Genomic DNA, 21,588 nt, shown 5'->3' with positions numbered 1-21,588 from the left:
CGGGCCACTCACCGGCGCGCCTGCCCTCCCCGGCTCCAGCTCCGGGTCCCGGTCCGCGCCGCCGCAGCGCAGAGCCGCGCATCCCCAGCGCAGCGCGGGGCCGGGCGCGCTCTCCTCGCGATAAGAAAGTTTCTCCGGGGTCCCCGGGCCGGGTCCGGCCCTCGCTCGCGGGTCGGCGTCCGCCGCGCGCTCCAGCCGCGCGCTCACACTAGGGCCGCCGCCGGCCCCGGCCCCACAATGAGCGGGGAGGCGGCATCCTGAACAAAGTGCGTCCCCCGGGGCCGGGCTGCCGGGGGCGGAGCCTCGTGACCCGCTGCCCCAGGCACACGCCGGCTGCCTCCGACGCGGGCCCGGGGAGGGGGTGCCCGGCGACCGGGGGCCGGGGGAGGGGGGGCGGGCAGCAGGGCAGGCTGTGTTTCTGGTCGCCCTCGTCTTCCTCCCCCCGCACTGTGCCAGTTTAACCCGCAGAGGGGCGGAGGCATGGGTCCCTTCCAGACTTTGTCATTGGAAAGCTATTCCCGTAACCCTTTCCTGCCTTCGCCTTCCCGTCCCGCCTCCCCAGCCGCAGAAAGGCGGCTGCTTGGTAGCTAGGCTGGGGCCGCGAGCTGGCAGGGCAGGAAGCCTTCGCACAATTGAGCCTTTCCTTTGCCCGGGGACCCGCCACCCCTCCCCAGCAAGTCCTCGGGCTGCAGTTAGTTCGGTCGGTTCACTGAAAGGGGGCAGATGAATCCGCCAGCCTCCTCAACCCGCTTCTGACTCCGCCCACCCTTCCTTCCTCTCTACCCCTATCTGAGTTGGATCTCGGGTGCAGAGGAGAGGGGAGGCCCCAGAAGTGCCCGGCAAATAGTAGGTGCTCAGTAAAATAACGTGACTTCTTCCCACGTCCTCTACTTTGCCGCTGCCCCTCCTCCTTCTAGGGCCCATGGAAGTGGGGGGAGGGGGCAGAAGACGAGAGAGAAAATGACAAGACCCGAAGAGCGTCCTCGGCCAGAACCTCGGCAACCTCTCCGCAGTGCAAGGATTCCACCCCCCATCCCTCATACCCCCACCCCCACCCCCACCCTCACCCCCGCTTCCGGGCCTGAGGGCTTCCAGACTCTGCAGGAAGAGGGCAGCAGGAAATCAGGTGGCCTCTGCCTCTGGAGCAAGCTTTGAGCTCTGTGGGTGAAAGGGAGTAACTGTGGCCAAGGACCCAGCTGATTGGGATCAGAGATTTCACCAGCTCTAGCCATCATGAGGACTGATTGATTTCCGGGGTCTTGAGGGGCTGAAGGATAGAAAGCAGAAAGGTCAACTCCCTGGGAGGTCTCTGAAGTATCAACCAGTAGGGAGCTGAGCAGAGTCAGGATGAGAACCCTTGAGTTTTGCCTGGGGCCCTATCCAGCCAAGCAGGCCGCAGTGCATGTGGACACAAGGGAGGATGAAGGAGCACTAGACAGTGAACTAGCAGTGACATTGCAGTTCCCATCCGATCAGGGGGAAGGATTTTGACATGAAAGGAATGAATTGTCTTTTGCGGTGGGGAGGGGGCTGTCTCTGAGGGGCACCTGAGATGAGGGTGTCATGGCTAAAAGTATGGGCTCCTAAGGCAGACTTGTCTGGGCTCAAATCCTGGATCTACTGCTTACTAGCTGTGGGAATTTGAACGAATTCTTGAACCTCTGACCGCCGCGATTTCGTCGTCTGTAAATGGGATAATAATTGTTACTGTCTCATAAGATTGTTGGGAGGATTAAGGGCAATAAACACGGGTGGCCCGCTTAGAAGAGTCTGGGACACCACTCACCATGCATTATTAAGTCTGAGTCCTACAACCTTGCATCCATTTGACATTCAACGATGTGCTACCTGGAATTCTTCCTTTCTTTGCGCAGTCCCCTCTGCCTGCAAAGGGGAGCCTGGTGCTTTAAGAAGCAGTACTGTCTTGGGGCGCCTGGGTGGCTCAGTCGGTTGAGCGTCTGACTTCAGCTCAGGTCACGATCGATCGATCGATCGATCGTGCGCAGGTCACGATCTTGCGGTCCGTGAGTTCGAGCCCCGCGTCGGGCTCTGGGCTGATGGCTCAGAGCCTGGAGCCTGCTTCCGATTCTGTGTCTCCCTCTCTCTCTGCCCCTCCCCCGTTCATGCCCTGTCTCTCTCTGTCTCAAAAATAAATAAATGTTAAAAAAAAAAAAAAAAACAAAAAAAAACAGCAGCACTGTCTCTGGGGCGCCTGGGTCATGATCTCACTCCTGGGTTCGAGCCCTGTGTGGGGCTCTGTGCTAACAGCCCAGAGCCTGGAGCCTGCTTAGGATTCTGTGTCTCCCTCTCTCTCTCTCTGCCCTTTCTCTCTGCTCCTGCTCTATGTCTCTATCTCTCAAAAATTAATAAATGTTAAAAAAAAATCATTTAAAAAAACAGCACTGTCCCTTCTTGAGGGCTCATAGCGTGGATTGGCTGAGCTCCTTGGCCCTCCTAGGCCCAGGGACCAAGATTACACAATAGTCATACAAACCAGTATCAGAGACTGAATTGCCCCTGACCCATCCTGAGGTGAGACACAGGGGCCCTCACCCACATGGGTAACGCTGGAATGATGCTGTTCCTTGGGCACTACCCAGAAAGATAAAGAGGGCCAAAGCCATGATTTGTAAGAGTTTAATTTCTCCCATTGGTGCATATGATTAATAGCCCCCCCCCCCATTTGTGGATGGCTGATCCTACAAGTCCTCTCTGACCCTGCTCCAAATGTCCCAATCATAAACCTCCAGCAGATAAACATAATAGCATGTGGACAGGTTGGAAAGCAGAGAACAAATAGGCCAGTCTGGTTGGGGTGACGGGCAGTGGATGTGAAGGCTCCTGGGAGAGAAGGTGGCCAGGACAGAGCAAGAGAGAAGCCAGAAGCAACTCTGGACAAAGCGCCGTTGGGGTGTAAGCAGAGTCCCCGCCCATCCCGCAAGTGGCTTCTGCCAAGTGTCTACTCTGTGAGCGATTTTCCTCTGAACACAGTGATGACTCAGTTGCTCTGAATCAAGCAAATGGATTTTCCTTAAATATGAAAATCAATAAGAAGTAAAGGCAAGGGCCTGGTTGTGGGGGGTGGAGGGTGGAGACAACAACAGGGGTGCTGGGGAGGGAAAGGGTTGGTAATTGAAGAAGATTCAGGCTCCCTGCCGGGGACCCTTGCTCAGCAAGTGTTCCCCTTCCCCCCTACTGGCTCATGAAGAAAGTGGCCTCCTGGCCCTGCTGACCTTATTGAGACTTCTTAAAACCCAACCACTCCCTTTGCCCCCGACTCCTTGCACAGCTTAGACTCAATCCTGCTTCAGGGCAGAAGATTGTTAACAAGAGGATTAATGTCAATGTGACAAATGGGTTTTAAAAAACCAACCCAGGAGCCTGTTGTCACCCTTATGGAGTCTCAGACCTGGCTTGAGTTGAGATGAGGGCTTTGGGAGCCTCAGGAAGCACATAGCAAGTGACATTTCCAGGTCCAGCCTGATTTCTTTGGGGGCTCTGCCTGTTTTCCTGGCACACTGAGGTCTATGGACCAATGCTCATTTGTTTCACCACTAGGGTTATCTGATGGGGGACCTCGGGGATTTGAACAGAGTCAGAGCTCTCACGTTCCATGTGACCCACGGAGGAACTGCCTTCACCTCTGGGCTCTCTTGTTCAGGGTTTCCAGAGAAGTTGTAAGGCCCTTGGTGGGGATATGAAGACAGCACATTGCTTTATTTTCTTGGCCATTTAGTAAATGCCATTAGAGCTTCTGAGGTGGAGTCCGAGGGAGTCTCTGACTTCCTCCTCTTCAGCACAGTGGAAAAACACTGGGCATGGTATCAGGAGACCTGAGTCCGTGCTTTGGTTCAGCGGCTTGCTGAAGGGCGTCACCTCCATGTGCTCATCACTAAAAAGGGGTGTTGACACCCAGGGGACAACAATCATCACCCACCAAGGCTTAGGTGAGTAGTCAGTGAGATAATGGAAGAGAAAGTGGCTATAAAATGCTGTGCAAATATAAGCAGAAGTGTGATAATCAGACGGAAAGCATCAGCCCACATCCCCAGCCCATCCTCTTCCCCACCCCAGTCACATGCCCTCTGGTTATGGGCTCAGGGCTTGAAAACTCATTTTTAAGTGGTAGAGAGCTGACTGTCCACTAATAACCCTTGCCCTTTCTAGCTTGATTCATTAACCCGTGAGGGGCTGCGTGACGGTGAGATGGGGTGGAGTGTGGGCAAAGCAGTTGTCCCCGTCTGTGGCCACTCAGGCCTCATGACTGGCCTCAGGACCCCCTTTAAGAAGGGCGCTCTGTGTTGATTGTTTGAGCTGAGGATGACCTGGGAGAAACAGTCTGTGGGAAAAGCTGGCACAGTAATGAATGTTTTACGAGACGGAGCGAGTCACTGCCTTATCGGGAAGATGCTGCTTCTCCCTTTCTTTGTTACCAGGAAGTGAGACGTACTGAAATTCATCACAGTGTTTTTCCAAAGATGGCTTTTCAAAAGAAGTGTCTCTTTAAGGGGCCAGGAGGACAGAGAAGGGGTTGGCAAGGAGAAGCAGTCCCCTTTAAGAAGGCTGGCTCTGGCGGTAGCAATCCTGGAGCCGGTAACAGTCCATACCTTCTGTAGCACTTGGCTGCAATTGCAAGCACTTCATATACATTAATCCATTTAAGCCTCACAACAACCGCTTGAAACAGGCACCATTTTTGTTTGTATTTTATAGGCGAAGCAAGTGAGGTCAATATCACGCGTGGGTCTTACAGCTCGTAAGTGCCAGAGCCATGGTCTGAACTGGCAGCCAGGCTCCTGAGTCCATGCTTTCAAGTGCTCCGTATCTGCAGAGAAAGGGAGTCTCTGGGTGGTAGTGTGGGCAGTGTGGGCTCCGTCATTTACTAGCCTCAGTACATTTCCTCCTGTCTTTCTTTTTCTCTTTCTTTCTTTCTTTCTTTCGTCCTTCCTTCCTTCCTTCCTTCCTTCCTACCTTTCTTTCTCTTTCTTTCTTTCTTTCTTTCTTTCTTTCTTTCTTTCTTTTTCTTTTCTTTCCTTTCTTTCTTTCTTTCTTCCTTTCTTTCTTCCTTTCTAACAGCTTTTTTGAGGTATAATGATTGTGAAGTTCACCCATTGTAAGTGTACAATTCTATGATTTCTAGTAAATCAATAGAGTTGTGCAGCCATCACTACAACCAAGTTCTAGAACGTTTCCATCACCCCCAAACTTTCCTCTTTCAGTATATGTTTTTTTTCCTTCATTTTTTTTTCAGTATATGTTTTAATCTGAGTCCCAACTCCCTCATCTGTAAAATGTAAAAAAAGTGCCTGTCTCATAGGCTTGTTATCAGCACTAAATGAGCTTGCAAATGGTGTATGGTAAATGCCCAAGCAATGTTGTTTACCATATAGTCTCTTAGAGTCATTTTTTTTTTCTCTCTTAGAGTCATTTAAATACAGACTTTCAGAACTGGGAGTGGTCTTAAAGACTATCTAATCCCACCCTCTCCTTTAAGAGATAAAGAAGCTAAGGTGCCAACTTGTTAAGCAACTTGCCCATTGAGAACACACAGCCAATTTAGTGGCACGGCTGGCACAGAAACCGGTTCTTTGGTTGATAGTTCAGTGCTCTCTTATCTCTGGAGAGACTTTCTACCCAAGGCACAAGGATGTCATTGTCTGGCCCCCTGCTGTTTTGTGGGTGCCCCCAGAACAATGCCAATTGGCAGACACACACCCTGGGGGTTTGCTTGTGTGAGAGCTGGAATGCCCAGCATGCTGGCCTTGGAACAGAGAATGCAGCTGGGGAAGGCTGGGTGCAGAATCGAGGGACAAGAGCCAATGTGGAGGCTGAGGCAGGAATGTCCATTTTCAAAACAGGGGATGCAATGACTCAAGGCATCTAGGAGACAGCCAGTCTCTGTAGAGCCCATTTTTGTTTGTATTTTATAGGTGAAGCAAGTGAGGTCAATATAATGCGTGGGTCTTACAGCACGTAAGTGCCTCAAGGCACTACCCATGCCTAGAGCCCATGGGTAGGCCAACCTCATTCATGGGCATGTGACTTGTGCAGTTACACAGGACCCCAGGCTTAGAAGGACCCTCTGTTTGGTTTAATGCTTTCCTGTTGCAGTGTTTACATTTTTATTATTTATTTATTTATTTATTTATTTATTTATTTATTTATTTATGTTTATTTATTTTGAGAGAGAGAGAGAGGGCACACAAGTGGGAGAGAAGCAGAGAGAGAGGGAGGGAGCAAGAGAGAATCCCAAGTAGCGCTCAAACCCACAAACCGAACCATGACCTCATGACCTGAACCAAAATCAAGAGTCGGACGCTCAACAGACTGAGCCACCCAGGCGCCCCTCTCAATAATTTTTTTAAATACAGGAGCCCACATTTTTATTTTGCATTGGACTCCGGAAATTTTGCAGCCGGTTTTATGCATTGGACAAGGAACAGAGCCTAAGCTAGACTCTTTTTATTTTTAAGTTTTATTTTTTATTTTTTTAAGTAAACTCTACCCCCAACATGCGGCTTGAACTCATGACCCTGAGATCAGGAGTCTCATGCTCTACCAAATGAGCCAGCCAGGCACACCCCAAGCTAGATTCTTAAGGCCTCAGTAAAGACTGGTATGTCTTCACCCAGAACTTATATACAAACTATGTAAGGTATACGACATAGTCCTAGAATCTTCATACTGAGTATTAAGAGAAATAGAAGTTGCAAAACAATTTGCATAATATGATCTACGTCAAGAGATGCCTCACAAAACTATATATTTCTATGCGTACATAAACCTGTATGCAAATACACTTTTTTTTTGGTAAGTCTGGAAAGACACTCTAAACTGATGTCAGTGGTTACTTCTGGGAGAGTCATCAGGGGAGTCATTAATTTTTTCTGTATGCTTGAATTGCTGTGGTTATTCTTACAAGGAACATGCATCCATGTATGACTTATACAATGACAAATAAAATGGTAAGGTATTGGGGCACCTGGATGGCTCACTCGGTTAAGCGTCCGACTTCGGCTCAGGTCATGATCTCGCGGTTTGTGAGTTCAAGACCCGCGTCAGACTCTGTGCTGACAACTCAGAGCCTGGAGCCTGTTTCGGATTCTGTGTCTCCCTCTCTCTCTGACCCTCCTCTGTTCATGCTCTGTCTCTCCCCGTCTCAAAAATAAATAAACGTTAAAAAAAAGAAATGGTAAGGTATTCCTAATATATTCTGTGAACATTTTCTTCTATCAATAAATATTCTTTAAAAAAAATTTCTTTTAGTGTTTACTTATTTTTGAGAGATAGAGAGAGAGAGAGCACATGCGAGCAGGGAAGGGGCAGAGAGAAAGGGAGACACAGAATCTGAAACAGGCTCCAGGCTCTGAGTTGTCAGCGCAGAGTCCGATGCGGGGCTTGAACTTAACAACCCATGAGATCATGACCTGAGCTGAAGTCAGACAACCAACCAACTGAGCCACCCAGGCGCCCCGTGTCAATAAATCTTAAAATACTAAGAAAAGAAGTGTCTTGAGAGGGGAAAAATGGCGTGGAGTTGGACCACTGAAAAGTGGTAGATAGAGGCGAAATGTTTTCAGGCCCATGATAGGGCTTGAGGGGGAGCAGGGCTAGACCAAAGGAAGGGAATTAGGTGTGAGAAGCCATTGACAAGAGCATCCACTTGGGTGGCAGTGGGGTGACTGGAGGTGTTGGATGGCTGTGAGTTGTCAAACGAACCTGGCGATTGAGGTTGTAGAGGTGACTTTGGCTGCACTAAGCAGAAATGGATGAGTTGGGGATAGGCAGGGATTTCCCTACACAGGGAAGAGGGTTGGGGGCCTGATGCGGGATTCCCCAGGAACTGGGAGGTTTCAGGCAGTGTGTACAATGGACAGAGTACAAGCTTTGGAGTGAGGGCTGCAATCGAGTGTCAGATTCACTGTATTCACTGTGACCATAACCTTGGTTTCTTTCTGTGAAACAGAAATGATCCTGACAATATATACCTGGCAGGGTTTGGGGTAGGATTTGATGAGATGATGTAGGTAAAGCATTGGACCCAGTGCCTGACACAGACCCAGAGTCCCCAAATGTGCCCCTTTCCCTTTAATTGATTCTGTGGTTTGAGGAACTAAAATGGCAAGAGATCATCTGCATATATAAAGAGCCACTCTTTCAAGTCCGTCCCTCCCAGTTTTCTGGGAGAGCCACTGCAGGCCAGGATCCTGAGCTCCAGCCTGCAAATGCCTGAGCTGAGCCAGCCTGGAAGGGAGAGGAGCTAGCTGCAAGCCAAGGCACTGGGCAGCAAGACAAAGGAGGAGGGCTCAGGGCTCTGACTCTCAAGCTGCTGGGACAAGCTGCGCTGACTTTGGGGCAACCTGGCAAGGGGTCCTACTCTGGGATCTCGGGAAAATTAGTGCTCTGTGAACGCTCACCCCAGTTTTCCCACATTTCTCTCAGCCCTGGTCCTTTCTGCACATCCCCCTCAGCTCTGGGGAGTGTGAGAAGGAATGACTGATGGGCCCTGCTGGTGCAGCCCTCCCCCATCTGTACAGATGTGCCCAGCAGCAGCTGTACCATGCAGGCTACACCTGTTGCCTAGATCAGCTGCTGTAACTCTACTCCTGGGATAGCAGGCCAGGTGCCCAGGCTTTGCAGACGTCCTCCTTTTGGCAGGTGGAAAGGGATGGCTTCTGCCTGTCACAACAGCACATGGAAGCTGCCTGGAAGGTGCTGGGTCCCTGAGAATCTCAGCTACAGACTGGAACCCCTTCCAGCCCAGAGTTCTGTATACCTGTCCCATAGGCCCCCGTTGGTTCTCTGGCTGCTCCCACCCCTACCACTTAGGGGTGGGGGAGACCAAGGAGCAAGGAGGGAGACAGACACCTCCAGTGGGATCCCTTTAGCTATCCTGGCAGCGGAACAGCAATGTGAACCAGAGGAGTCAAAGAGAACCAGAGCTGGGGAGTAGACTTGCAGTGGGGCCAAGGATTAGGAAGAGTCTGAAAACGAGAGCAGAACTTGCTCTTGTGTGGCTTGGGCCGCTCAGACATTCGTTCTGGAGACGGCTGCCCTGGGAGACTTCCAGTTCAAACTGAGCATGCGTGGAGGCGTGGCCTGGGCAGGCATCGTAGGAGCCGCGCACAAACTTTCCTCTAAGCCGTGGGAGAGCTCATGGAGCGCCTGGGTGCGGAGCAAATCCAGACACCCCAGGAATCTGAGAAAATTTCAACAAGGCAGACCCGAGCCACACGTCCTCTGACATCCAGACCTACAGAGTGCATGGCACGTGCCAATACACATAAAAACCTGGTAGAAAACCAGATGGCGAATTGGCATTGCTGATGTCTGGATTATACCCCCACACCCACTTCAGTCTTTGAATGAACATACCTTCCATTTCCCCATCATACTACACATTCAGGGAAAGGAACCGTGAGCCGGTGACGCTCACGGTGATGCCAAGGCATTAGCAAGAAGGTGTTCTCCAGTTCCCCATGAACCCGGGCGATGCCAGGACAAACAGCACATGTGGCCAGCGGCTCCAGGCCAGATGTGAGACACTTCTGACCCCTGCTGGCGGGTTTCTCTCCGCAGCAACCAGGGAAAGCCCCGGGGAGAATGGAGTATTGGAAAAAGCTTGCAATCTGTCTGGGAGGGGTAGGGAGAAATACCCCAGGGCAGAATCTCTCCTCATCTGGAGCTCCTCTGATGAAACCAAGAAATTAGAGTAAAACCCAGACTGAGTTTCTGGGAGGAGTGAGACAGACTAGCGTGTCCCTTCAGCCCCTGTGGCTTGGAACAACTCCCTGCTGCAGATCCCTGAGAACCTAAATTCGGAAACCATTAGCAACACTCCATTAGCCAAATTCAACCACTCAACAAGGGGAAAAAAAAAAAAAAAGGAAAATAGAAAAGAAAAACCTCTCCCTCTCTCTCTTTCTTATTCCAGTGCAGAGCCTTCCTGAACTTTTAGCTTAATTTATTGTGAGTCTGACATTCCCCCACTTAGACCTGGGGCTAACAGTGTGATAATCATGGCTTTAATGTCTTTCTTTCCATGGAAAGAGCTTAGTATTACGCTCTTTGGAAAACCACTGCTAAGAAAGCTGACATCTAGGATATTTGCATCTGTGGTTAAGTTATTTTAGAAATCAGTTTGGACACCCTAGAGACGAAATCCAAGTCTTCCAGAATCTTTACTGGAATAGTCACAGGAACCAAAGGAGCACCAGCACGCTGAGAATTCCAACAGAATTAGTATGGCAGCCCCAAGGAGAAGTGAAGTCACTCGTTCCCAAACCCCTTCCTCTACCCTGCACCGCCATCCAGCAACAGGCCCAGTGCTGTCCTTCACTTCATAGGGTGCGTGTACTCCTTGTCTCTCCAACACCCGTCATTGTCAGACCTCCACTCTGAACACAGTGCCCAAACCGCTCCAGCAAAGGCAATCATCGGCTTCAAAAGCTAAGTCTAATGGGTGTTTTCCAGTTCTCATGTTACTTGACCTCTATAGCACCTGACATCTTAACAACTCATTCTCTTTCTTTCTTTCTTTCTTTCTTTCTTTCTTTCATTTTTATTATGAAATATTTTAGACATAATAGATGTATGGAAAATAGTTTAACAAACATACCTGTTGTAGTCGAGTTTCCCTAGAGAAATAGTACCAATAGGATATTCATTCATTCATTCATTCATTCATTCATTCATTCATTCATTCTAAGGAACTGGCTCAGGCACTTATGGAGGCTGACGAGTCCTAAGATCTGCAGAGCGGGTTGGTAAGCTGGAGACCCAGGAGAGCCAATGGTTTACTTCCAATCTAAGTTTGAAGGCCTGAGAACCAGGTGAGCTGATGGTATACTAGTCCAAAGGCCAGTAGGCTTGAGACCCAGGAAGAAACTGATGTCCTGGTTCAAAGGCAATCGGGAAGGAGGAATGTTCTTTTATTCTAGGGAGGGTCAACTGATTGGATGAGGCCCACCTACATTAGGAAAGGCAATTTGATTTACTGAAGTCTACTGATTTAAATGTTAATCTCCTCCAAAAACACCCTCACAGAAACACCCAGAATAATATTGGCCATATACCTGGGCACCCCGCGGTCCAGTCAAGTTGACATATAAAATTTAACCATCCCATCCATAAATACCATACGGTTTAAGAAAGAAAGCAGTACAAATATAATTTCATCTCCTCCTCTATGGTATTTCTCTCTCCCCACAGAGGGAATACTATTCTGAACTTGCTGTTAATCATTTCTGTGCGTATCTTTATACTTTTAACACATCAAACACTATGTGTGCATTGCATATTTTGATTATATGAATGGAGTCCTACTATGCACATTCTTCTACAACTTTTCTTTTGACACAACGTTACATCGTAAGGTTCATCTACGTTAATTCATATAGCTTTAATTTATTCATTTCCACTGCTGTGTAATTTTCCATTGTGCCACTCTACTACAACTTAGCAATTCTCTTATTTCCAGCTTTTTGCCACTATAGCACAGTTTTATTGCTACAGAAATTCTTCTACACGTCTTATTGTGCACATTTGTGTTTCTTCAGGAATCTACCCACACGGTTGACCGTCTGGATGTCTTTAAGTTTACCACATTTAAGGTAACACTGGGATTGTCAGATTTTGTTTTTGGTTTTGGACAACCAGAGAAATGCAAGATTGTAGGTCATTGTGATTTGACTTGATTTGATTTTTTAAATTAAATTAAATTTAATTTTGAGAGAGAGAGAGAGAGAGAGAGCCAACAGGGGAGGGGCAGAGGGAGAGGGAGAGAAAGAATCTTAATGACACAGGAATCAGGCCCACAACCCTGGGAACATAACCTGAGCTGAAATGAAGAGATGGAGGTTTAACCACTTAATGACTGAGCCACCCAGATGCCCTGATCATTATGATTTTAATTTGCATTTCACCAACCATTCATACGATTGAGTACTTTTTCATATGTTTATTGGTCGTTAAGATTGCCTTCTATTCCCATCTCCTAATCTTTTTTCAATTATATTGTTCATCTTTTTTCCTTGATTTATAATTACTCTTTACATATTGTGGCTAACAATCCCACTTCAGTTATATGCTTTTCATTTATCCTTTTCAAATTTGTGGCTTCTCTCTTTTACTACGTTTTCAATAGCTCTATTGAGATAGAATTTACATATCATAAAATCCACACAGTGTAAGCGTACAGTTCAATGATTTTTAGTAAATTTAAAGAATTGTGTAACTATCACCACAGTCTCATTTTAGAACATTTCCAACACCCCAAAGCAATCCTCCTATGAACCCGTTTGTAGTCAGTCCTAGTTCTTATTCGAACCACAAGCAACCACTAATGTACCTTCTGTCTCCACAGACTTGCCTTTTCTAGACATTAAATGGTATCATATAATATGTGGTCTTTTGCATCTTGTCCCTTTTCACGTAGAATGTTTTTAAAGTTCACTCATATTTTATTTTTTTAAATGTGTATTTTTGAGAGGGGGGAGGGGCAGAGAGAGGGAGACAGAGGAGCAGAAGCAGGCCCCATGCTGTCAGCACAGAGCCCGATGTGGGGCTCGAACTCATGAACCTTGAGATCATGACTTTAGCCGAAGTCAGACACTCAACCGACTGAGCCACCCAGGTGCCCCCAAGTTCATTCATATTTTAGTATATACAAGTAGCTCATTTCTTTTTATTGTTGAATAGTACTTCATTGTATGAATATAGCACATTTTGTTTATTTACCAGTGAATGGTATTCTCTCTGATGAAAAACAGCTTTCATATTTTTCATTACTCCCACTGGTGCAATGAATTATTTTTGCCCTGCTGTGGTTGTTTTTAAGATTTTTCTCTTTATCTTTGTTTTTTGGCAATTTGATGTGCCGAGTATGGTTTTCTTTGTATTTATCCTGCTTGTGCTTAGTTACACATCTTGGACTTGTGGATTCGTATTTTTTTATCAAAATCTCATACGCTATTTTGCGGCGCCTGCGTGGCTCAGTTGGTTAAGCCTCTGAATCTTAATTTTGGCTCTTGACCTCATGGTTCATGGGAAGGAGCCCACTTGGGATTCCCTCTCTCTCTGCCCCTCCCCTGCTCGAGCACACATGCACGCACTTGCTCTCTCTCTGCAAATAAATAAACTTTAAAAAAATTCATTCACTGTTTCTTTAAGTATTTTGTTCTACCCACTGTTTCTTTCCTCTCCTTAGAGAACTCCAATCATATATATATTAGACACCTTGCTATTGTCCTACAGCTTGTGAATGCTCTCTTAATGATTTCCAAACATTTTTTTCTTTTTTTGCTTTAATTTGGGTATTTCAATTGGCCTTTATTCAAATCACTAATTTTTTTCTTCTGCAGTGTCCAATTTGTTGTTAAGCCCATCTAGTACATTTTTATTTTCAGATACTGTATTTTTCAATTCTACAATTTGCATTTAGCTCTTTCTTGGAATTTCTGTTTCTCTTGAAATAACCTATCTCTTCACTCATCCTATCTATTTTTTTTTCCTTTAAATTCTTCAACACATTGATGATAGTAATTTTAAAGTCATTGTCTGCTAATTCCCATAACTAGGTCAACCGAAGGTTTCTTATGGTTATGGGTCACAGTTTTCTGCTTCTTTATTTTATTCATTTATTTTTAAAAGTTTGTTTATTCATTTTGAGAGAGAGAGAGAGAGAGAGAGAGAGAGAGAGAGAGAGAGAACAAGTTGGGGGAGGGTCAGAGAGAGGAGACAGAATCCCAGGCAGGCCCCGTGTGTCAGTATGGAGTCTGACTCTGAACTTGAACTCACGACCCGTGAGATCATGACCTGAGCTGAAACCAAAAGTCAGATGCTTAACCAATTGAGCCACCCAGGCGCCCCTGCTCCTTCTTTATATGTTACATAAAATTTGACTGTTCTCTGTAACTTTTGTATAAAATAGCAGTGGAAACTTAAGTTTGATATTTTTTGTTTGGTTTTGTTCATTTCCCAGGGAGTACAAGCTCCTTCCTCTGTTTGGTGGTTAAGGTGCACCAACATTTAGGAGCATTACACCCTCTTGAGGAAGTGTTTCTTCTGTCTTTATGAAATGATTCTCTTTATCTCTGATAATATTCTTTTCTCTGAAATCAATTTGTCTGGTATTAATATAGCAACTCTAACTTTATTTGATTAGTGTTAGCATAGTATTTTTTCTTTTCTTATTCTTTTATTAATGTTTTTATATGAATTAAAAATTTTTTTAATGTTTATTTACTTTTGAGAGAGAGAGTGTGTGAGCAGAGGGCAGAGAGAGGGAGACACAATCTGAAGCAAGCTCAGGCTCTGAGCTGTCAGCACAGAGCCCTATGTGGGGCTTGAACTCACGGACCATGAGATCATGACCTGAGCTAAAGTTGGATGCTTAACCAACTGAGTCACCCAGGAGCCCTTATGTTTTTATGTTTAAAGTTAATTTCTTGTAGATAGCAGATAGTTGAGTCTTACTTTTAAAAAAATCCAATCTTGGAGCTGCCTGGCTGGCTCAGTCAGAGAACATATGACTCTTGATTTGGGGGTCGTCAGTTCAAGCCCCACACTGGATAGAGAGATTCCTTCAAAAATAAATGAATAAAATCTTCAGAAAGTCCAATCTGACAATCCCTGCCTTTAAATGAGGTGTTTATACCATTTAGATTGAATGTGATTATTGATATGGTCAGGTCATGGAATATGCAAAAGCCAAAGTCTCCCTCCCCTTCAGCTCTCAGGGCCCAGACACTGTGTCACTAGAAGCACATTATGAGACATCCAGCAGCTGCTAGGTGAACAAACCCCCTAATTCCCAGACAGCCAAGCCTGAATCTCACCATTCCTGGCTCATCCAGCCTTTAAACCACGTTCGTCCATCTTTCCCTATAAGGCTGGTGGTTGACACAGTGTTCGGAGCATTCGGGCCCTGGTCCCACCAAAGGCCTTGGGCCCTCAAGCTCTGCTGTGGTCCTTGATCTCACTCCCTATTCATCTCAGTGTCAACCTGCTTTATAACCATAGGGCTGTATTTTATCTCTGACCTAGCTCCTGTTCTGACATGAGGACTGCTCCCTGCTTCTGTATCGCACCAAAACTGATAGCTACCACGCTGACGTGCACATCTTATCTCTCTGGCCACGCTATAGCTTCCTATTAATTGTTACTTTCTGGTTTTGGCCCTGCCCACCGCTGCTCTCAAAGACTTCGCTTGGACATACCCTCTGGGGATTCCCGGCCGCTTCTTGTAGTGACACCAGAACGTTTTTACCCTTCTAAGAATCGGTCTTGATAGAACCTCACACAGTGGGCTCCCTCAATGACCACCACTGCACTGTCTTGGGCAGCTGAAGCTGGCCATCCGTCTCAGCCTCCTGCCACCCCCACCTTGAGAGTTCAGTATACATCTCCCCCTTTCTCTGAGTCTCCTTTTCGGAGAAACGAGTTTCATGATTCTTAGTAAAGATGGTACAGTGAATATTTCCAAAACCTCATGTTTTCTCTTAGCAATGCCCAGGCTCTAGAAATTGCCTTCCCTCTGAGAAAAATGCATCTCCTCAGGTGCCGCCAATGCAGGTATCCACCTGGAATGACCATCCTGCTTGTGGCAAAGTGTGCTTCCCAAAAAGGGCCGCGATAATGTTTCCTATCCTACCTGCTCCTCCAGAAATTTGCCACTCACACATCAAGAGGAGGGGTCCGCGTCCCCTTTCCTCGAAAGTGGGTGGGGCCTTGTGACTGTCTCAACTGGAAGAGTGGGGGGGGGGAAGTTCTGCTATGTGCCTTCGGAGGCTAGGTTACAGAAGGCAAGGCAACTTCCTCCCGGTTCCCTCTGGGGATGCTTGCCCTTATGCAGTTGCCATGCTGTGAGACAGTCCTGACCTCATGGATTGCCTACAGGCAGGGCTTCTGTAGGCTAACTGTAACAAGACAGATGCATCTGTTGCCAGCCATGTGAAGAAGGAAGTCTCCATGATGAGTCTGGCCAGCTATCATCGGATTGCAATCACATGAGAGATCCGGAGCAAAAGCTATGTGACTGAGCTCAGTAAAACCCAGAACCATGAGAGGTAAAAATAACTGTTGTTGCTTTGAGTTACCCAGTTTGGGGTGATTTGTTACCCAGCAATAGATAACTGGAACACCTTCCATCTTTACAGGTCAAGGGCCTAGCCGCCCTTGATGGCCGAGTTCACTACCATATGTTCAGCTCCTGTAAAGCCTTCCTGACTGCTGCAGTGGAGTCTTCCTGTCCCGAGCTCCCAATGCTCTTGGCCTGTGCAGTCTCCCATACCACACGCAGGTGCACACTTAGTCTCACCTCTTCCTGTAAAGTCCTGATTCATATACTCCTGGCACCTTGGCCAGCACTGGTGCTTACACATCTGGATGGGTGATGGGGAAATGCATCTTGGAGAGTGAATGTTTGCCAATGGAGAGAAGTGTCCTGAGTTGCAAAATAGCTTCCTCTACCTGCAAAGGCCTTTTTCTCTGACTAGCGTCTCAGGATATTTTTGGTTTCTCTACTAGGAAGCTAAGATGTCTTGAGTGAGAGCCAGAAGAATTTAAGTATCAGGCGATGTTGGTGAGAAAAGGATTGTTGAGGGTTTTCTTTTAACTTCTTGTGAGTAGTCTCCATGACAAATGTGGGGCTTGAACTCACCTGAGATCTCACCCTGAGATCAAGGGTCACAGCCTCTAGGGACTGAGCCAGCCAGGCACCCCCAGGGTGGAGGTTTTCTTAAGGTTACAGAATAAAGGGCCACTTAGGTTACAAAGGCCCCTGATAAGTGTCTTTCACAAATTCACCAGCAGATGGCAGCCTTGCTCCTGGTTCTTACCTTCCAAACTATGAAGTGAATTTACTTGGTGCATGCATTCATAAAATATTAAAAGCATTTGCTCCATGTAAGGCACTGAGTGAGCTAAAAAGGAGAATAAGCTACAATACCTTTCCTCTGAGACCTTCTTGTCTAGTAAACTCTGTGTCTCTTGAGCTTGTCCTTGTTTTTAAAGTTTATTTATTTATTTTGAGGGGGGTGGTGGGAGGGACAGAGAGAGAGAGAAAATCCCAAGCAGACTCCATGCTCTGAGCATGGGGCTCGATGCGGGACTCGGACCCACGAACCTATGAACCATGAGATCCTGACCCCAGCCTAAACCGAGAGTCTGACACTTAACTGACTGATCCACCCAGGCAGGCGCCCCTTGAACTTGTCTTTCGACTGATGACTCCAAAAGTTAGCCAATCCTTTCTTCTGTTTCAGAGTCTAATTTCGTATTGATCCTGATGGAACAGAGCAGTCAAAGGTATTGCCTAAAGTCTGGTTATTTCCAATCTACTTTACTGTTTTAAATCACTGCTATCTGGCCAGATAACCATAGAGAGGGCTGGAGCAGCTGAAGTGGTCCCAGACAGGATAACAGTGGAAACAGGTTTTAAAGAAAGGGGAAAACAAAACTGATCAGGAGCAAAGGACAGCTGGTGATTGGAGCGGAGTCTTTCAGAGAAACTTCTCCGGAGCCTTCAGCCCAGGCCATGGCTGCACTTCTCCCTAGAGCCTGTCAGACTCAGGATAGCAGTAGCCTGCACAGGGGCACTGGGAGCCCTCTTTCCCTTTTCCCTCTCAGCCCCTCCTGTTTGTCCCTGCCCGCACTTAATTTTATAAGTTTTTCAGCCTGTTCCACATTTATTTACTCTTGAGGACCTGACACTGAGCCTCCCCTGAAAAAGTTTCTGAATCACCTTCCAAGCTTCCCTGGAACATTCTTTTTTTTTTTTTTTTTTTAATTTAAAAAAAAATGTTTATTTATTTTTGAGACACAGAGAACGAGCAGGGCAGGACAGAGAGAGAGGGAGACACAGAATCTGAAGCAGGCTGAGCTGTCCAGCACAGAGCCTGACGTGGGGCTTAAATTCACGAACCATGAGATCACGACCTGAGCTGAAGTCGGACGCTTAACCCACTGAGCTACCCAGGTGCCCCTCTTTTTTTTTTTTTTTTTTTTTTAATGTTTATTTATTTATTTTAAGAGAGAGAGAGTGCAAGTTTGGGAGGGACAGAGAGAAAATCCCAAGCAGGCCGTGTGCTATCAGTGCAGAGCCTGAGTAGGGACTCGATCCCACAAACCGTGAGATCACGACCTGAGCCAAAATCAAGAGTCGGATGTTGAACCGACTGAGCCACCCAGGCACGCCATCCCCTGTAACATTCTTTGTGCTTCACAGTGTTAATGTCAGCTTAAAAATCAGAACAAATTTCCTAAGCGGGAGCCCTCTGTAATATCCCCTCTAATCCTTTCCAGATGGATTTCCCTTTTTCTCGCCTCCAAGCACTTTATCTTCATGACATTCTCTTGCAGACTTTTTGGTCTTTTGCCTTTGGCCATCAGGCTCATTTCTCTTGCAAACCCTGAGAGATTCGAAGGGCTCCTCCTTGGGAAACATGAATACAGAGGCAGAGAGCCCAGGTCAGGACAGCCAGACCTCATTCCACAGCACCCCCTTTTTAAAGTAATCTCTACATCCAATGTGGGGCTCAAACTCATGATCCCAAGATCAAGAGTTGTGTGCTTGGGGCACCTGGGTGGCTCAGTGGGTTAAGTGCCCTACTCTTGATTTCAGCTCAGGTCATGATCTCACGGTTCATGAGTTTGAGCCTCAAGTCAGGCTCTATGCTGACAGGTGGACCCTGCTTGGGATACTTTCTCCCTCTTTCCCTGCCCTTCCTCAGCTTGCTCTCTCTCTCTCTCTCAAAAATGAATATATTTTTTTAAAAAGCTTTAAAAAAAAAAGAGCTGCATGTTCTACTGACCGAGTCAGCCAGGTGCCCCACCACAGCTCCTTTTTGACTTGCTTTGTCAAGGCTCAGCAGTGTAGAGCCAGATCCAGAAAGATCCAGGGAAATCCAGAACTGCAAAGAGCCTGGGTGTCCCTTACTGGTCCCAGGGGTCCACAGAGGCCTGCCAGGGGCTCCTGGAGTGACACAATGAGAATGATACACTTCCCAAGAACTCCCCTTTCTCTTAATGTTCAATAATTTTCAACATTATCTTTGAGAAAACATTTTTTTTTAAGTTTATTTATTTATATTGAGAGAGAGCGCGTGCGAGGGAGCGAGATCTAGCAGGGGAGGGGCAGAGAGAGAGGCCCAGAGGATCTGAAGCAGGCTCCACACTGACAATGGAGAGCCTGATGTGGGGCTTGAACCCACAAGCTGTGAGATCATAATCTGAGCCGGAGTCGGATGCTTAACGGACCGAGCCACCCAGGTGCCCCCAACATTATCTTTTTATTAAAACAGAGATTTGTGAAGGAGAATGCAAATTTAAATAAACTTTCATGATAAACTTCAGACTTCAGAGACCTGGGAGTGGGCTGATGTTGCCACTATCCTGAGTTCTTCCAGAGGGACACGTCCACCCCTCTGCTCTCAGGGGAGTCCAGGGGGAACTTCTGAGAGCGTGGGGGTAGTCTGCCCTCTCATGTCACGGAGGAAGAAAACCGATCTAGATTATAGCGACAGCCTCTTAACTTAGTTGCTGCTAAGTGGTTACCTCACATGCAAAAGAGGGGGTAAAAATAGTCCTTACAGGAGGCACCTGGGAGGCTCGGTCTGTTGAGCATCTGACGCTTGAATTCAGCTCAGGTCGTGACCCCAGGGTCTTGGGCTGGAGCCTGCATCAGGCTCCGCACTGAGTGTGGAGCCTGCTTAAGATTCTCCCTCTCCCCCTCTGCTCCTTTTCCCCTGCTCTTGTGCACACTCTCTTTCTAAAGTAACAATTAAAAAAATGAATGTTAAAAAATAGTCCTTACGTCTTCAGTTACCGTGAAGATTAATGGAGACGATGGTGTAAAGGGTCTGACGTGCAGTCCGTGCTCAATAATTAGGTGTGATTATTATTAATGTTCACCTGTTTTTGAGAGAGAGAGACAGAGACAGAGTGTGAGAGGGAGAGGGGCAGAGAGCGAGGGAGACACAAAATCCGAAGCAGGTGCCAGGCTCCGAACTGTCAGCCCAGAGCCCGACGCGGGGCTCGAACTCACGGACCTTGAGATCATGACCTGAACTGAAGTCGGAAGCTTAACCGGCTGAGCCACCCAGGCGCCCCTCAGAACTGCATTCCTATCTCACTTGCTCTAAGAAAACTTTCTCGGGGCATGTGGGTGGCTCAGTTGGCTGAGTGCCCAGCTCCTGATTTTGGCTCAGGTCATGACCTCACAGTCATAGGATTGAGTCCCACGTTGGGTGCACACTGGGCATGGAGCCTGCTTGGGATTCTCCCTCCCTCTCCCTCTGTCCCTGACCCACTAGTGCCCTCTCTCTCTCTCAAAAAAAAAAAAAAAAAAGAAGAAAGAAAGAAAGAAAGAAAGAAAAGAAAAAACTTTCTTGCCCCAGTGCCCTTCTTCACAAAAAGAGAATTAAGCATTTGTCCTTTGTCTACACACTGTCCTCTACACCCCTTCCCTTGTGCCTCTGAAAGACAAGGGCCCTGATATTAGTTTACCCATGAGATTATGAACGGTTTGAGGTCAGGATCCAAGTAATACTCTTACCCATATTCCCAGCACCTACAGTACATGACCAGCACAGAGTAGGACTTTAATAAATGTCTGCCGGATGGATGGATAGCTGGAAGGGCAAACAGATGGCTGGATGGAGGGATGGATGGACAAATGAGAAATCTGTGGCCCAGCCTGGATCTCTAAGCTCTCTGGGGTGATGGGGAGAGCTAAGCCAACCACATTCCTTCACTGTCAGTCTCTGGCCTACACTCATGTCCTCCCCACCTGGGATCAATGAGAAAAAGGAATACTTTGTAGCAAGAAGGGAGTGAGATGTGACCTCAGGATGCAGATGAGAGAGGAAGGAGAAGAAGTCATCAGAGAAGGCAGCAGAGGAGTTTGGAAGTTGGAGAAGCCTCTTGCCCTACTTTCTCTCCGGTAGCCAGCTGTCCAATCCAGAGGCACTGGGGGGTAGAGTTCTTAGTGAGGATACTGAAGAGTTGACACATTTTTGAGAGTTCAGAGAAGAAACCAAGCCCCACTGTGTGTGCCCAATCTCCTTCTAGAACCCCCAGCAGAGAATCTCTTGGTGATGAACTCTTGGTGATACAGTGTATTATCTCTGCAGATTTGGGTGCCATTGGCTGGGCAGAGCCGATCAGGGCACAGTTACATAACTGAAGTCAGCCGGAATGAGTATCTCTGCCCTAACAATTTCAGCACGCATGATGTCCCAAGTGTCGATGGTGTTTACTGGCCTTTTGTGTGATTTCAACGTCGGGCTCATGCCTGTTTGCATGGTTGGTGACTCCCAGCACACCTTTGATTCACCTCGATCCCAAAGTCCTGCCTGATTCCCTGAGTCTTCTTTACCTGCAAATGAGCTGCCCAAGCCCAAGCCCAAATGGTTGGCAACAGGAAGGGTGACAACCAAAAGGTGCGAGGTTCTGCAGAAACAGTAGACGAGGCAGGGCTTCCTTGGCTTCCTTTACCTCCAGCTCTGCCTAAACAGCTCTAAGACATGTGCGCTGACACGGCTTTTGGGTGAACATGCAGGGCGACCATATATCCTGGTTTGCCTGGGA

General features: G+C 47.3%; 1 protein-coding gene across 4 annotated transcripts in view; it reads right to left on the bottom strand.

Annotated features, from left to right (window-relative positions):
* The window catches only part of NAV1 (neuron navigator 1), a 243,928-nt gene extending 243,622 nt beyond the window's left edge, over positions 1 to 306 (bottom strand). For 3 of the 4 annotated variants that reach the window (XM_042976521.1, XM_042976522.1, XM_042976524.1), the window contains exon 1: positions 13 to 305. The gene's annotated coding sequence lies outside the window, so the exon portion shown is untranslated. Of the gene's footprint in view, positions 1 to 12 lie in introns of all 4 variants that reach the window. The other variant, XM_042976523.1, reaches the window with a different exon arrangement.
* Between the last annotated feature and the right edge of the window lie 21,282 nt (positions 307 to 21,588).

Source organism: Panthera tigris, chromosome F3, assembly GCF_018350195.1.
Source record: "Panthera tigris isolate Pti1 chromosome F3, P.tigris_Pti1_mat1.1, whole genome shotgun sequence".
NCBI classification, from domain to species: Eukaryota; Metazoa; Chordata; class Mammalia; order Carnivora; family Felidae; genus Panthera; species Panthera tigris.
The sequence above is the reverse complement of the archived record's forward strand: the minus strand, read 5'-3'. Positions and strand labels throughout refer to the sequence as shown.